The 2,093-nt window shown below is 38.7% G+C and overlaps 1 pseudogene; it reads right to left on the bottom strand.

The window, feature by feature from the left end:
* Positions 1 to 996: 996 nt before the first annotated feature.
* The window catches only part of LOC113746879 (peptidyl-prolyl cis-trans isomerase FKBP1B pseudogene), a 1,226-nt pseudogene continuing 129 nt past the window's right edge, over positions 997 to 2,093 (bottom strand).

The following is a 2,093-nucleotide window of genomic DNA, read 5'->3' as shown; positions in this document are numbered from 1 at the left end:
GGCTATAATGCTAACATGCTAATGTTAATTAACATTAACCCACTAAGAATTAAATACATGCTAATGTTTAACATGGTAATGCTAACATCCTAATGTTAATTAGCATTAGCATTTAGAATTAAATAAAATGTGTGTGTGTGTGTGTTGTGTGCGCGTGTACTATATGTATGGTATATGTTCATGTGTAATGTAAACATTATTGCTCTTTATTCAGAAAACCTCATTCACATCTACTTTTCAGGGATATTGGTTATTATAGACACAGAAAATGTTAAATATAAATATTCAATATTTATCATCACAGTAACAGTGTTACACACATTAGTAGCTGTAAACACTCGCATTAGAAAAATACATTACGTTGGTTTGGGTGCTTACATAAGGAGTAAACATTTATAATCATCACTTTAAAAGTTACATACGTTGTTTTTGGTGCCTGTTTGTTTCCCAGATATATTAGTGTGTGTGTGAATGGGTGTATAAGAGACATTAACTTAAAGCACTTTGTAGAAAGGCGCTTTATGAAGTTCAGTCCATTTCCTTGTATTAGTTTACGGGCAGATCTGCCACATCCAATATGGCGGCGAGGTTGACGTACGATTCAGCGCTTAATGCGGCGTCTATGTATACATGTCTATGATCAGACAGCCAATCAGATGCCGCCGTCAGCGGACGACCTTTGAGCTACGACACCGGACGTAAATATTAAAATCAAGATTGTTGAGCTTCGTAGAGATCAGCAACGCCAGCTCGTGTTAGCGCATTAGAGCCAAGTTATCATCTAAATGCGTGTTATTTAATAACGCATAATATGCTTTACTTATTCAATTTACCTTGTAAGGTGCATACTATTAGTCTGTGTATACTTGAAACGTCACGTTAAATGTGACTTTAGGGGGCGATGTTGCTGCAGAAGACTCATGCTGCTGTCGGGCCATACCTAAAACTTATTTATTATTTCTATTAATCACTCATAAATCACACAGGACACACATATTTCTCAACACAGTACATGCCATTTTTATTCAAGACTTGGTCGATAAACTGTCATAATTGCAATGGCTCTTAGAGAGTTCTGCACAGTATTGGATTGGGTTAGATTGGATAGGGTACACTTGCAGTACATGTTCATGAGGCATATAAAACATTGCAACATCATTCAGAGCATTCAGCAGGACAAACCTTTATCAAAGTGGCAATGCAGACAGTGGTATATAATGCCCAGTTATGATACAGAGCAGAAGTTTATGTACTTTCAAATGGATGTACCCTTCCTCTGTTGTTGAAACTGTAAGGCAGTATATGTTTTGATTGCAATGTAGTACGGCTTTTCATTAAGATGACTGATTTCCTCGTGGTTAAACAAAATGTACAACTTTAAATGAAATTAAAAGAAAATAGCATCTCTGACTAACAAAGAAACCAAACCCCTGTGTGTGTGTGTGTGTGTGTGTGTGTGTGTGTGTGTGTGTTTGAAAAAAGTATTGAATGATGTGAACATTTTTCTTGCAATATCTGTTATGACAAGATGGCAACAAAGCAGCAGTAGATACATTTAAATATTGAACTAAAGAATACTGTAGAAATCAAAGAAGAGCCAGTTGATGGTGGGAGGCAGCAGCCGGGTATGGTCTCCCTGTGGAAACAGGTTGTGGCGAACGCAGCCCTCGTTAACCTTCATGCTTCGCATTTAGCCTGCAGGCATCACTCCAGCTTGAGCAGCTCCACATCGAATATAAGTGTGGCATTGGGGGGGATGACCCCGGGGTGGCCTGTAGTTCCGTAAGCCATGTCTGGTGTGCAGGTGATTTTTGCCCTCTGGCCCAGGCTCATCTGAAGGACGGGAGAAAAGGAAGACACAGCTTGAGTATGCTGCTGATGCTCTCGTCTTATGCGGCACTACACACCAACAGCAGTTCAACACATTTTGACTTATAGTAGGAAAAGCACGGCTATTACTTTGCTCTGTTCCATTCTAGTGTACTGTACTGACCTGCCCACCTTCAAATCTCTGACAAAAACACACCTTTTTAAAATTGCTTTTAATGTTTAAATGTCTAATATGTTTTTAGTGCACTATCTTTATTTGTTAT

The sequence above is a fragment of the Larimichthys crocea genome, chromosome XI (genome assembly GCF_000972845.2).
Source record: "Larimichthys crocea isolate SSNF chromosome XI, L_crocea_2.0, whole genome shotgun sequence".
NCBI lineage: Eukaryota > Metazoa > Chordata > Actinopteri > Sciaenidae > Larimichthys > Larimichthys crocea.
Note: the sequence above shows the minus strand (reverse complement) of the source record. Positions and strands in the feature narration are given on the sequence as shown.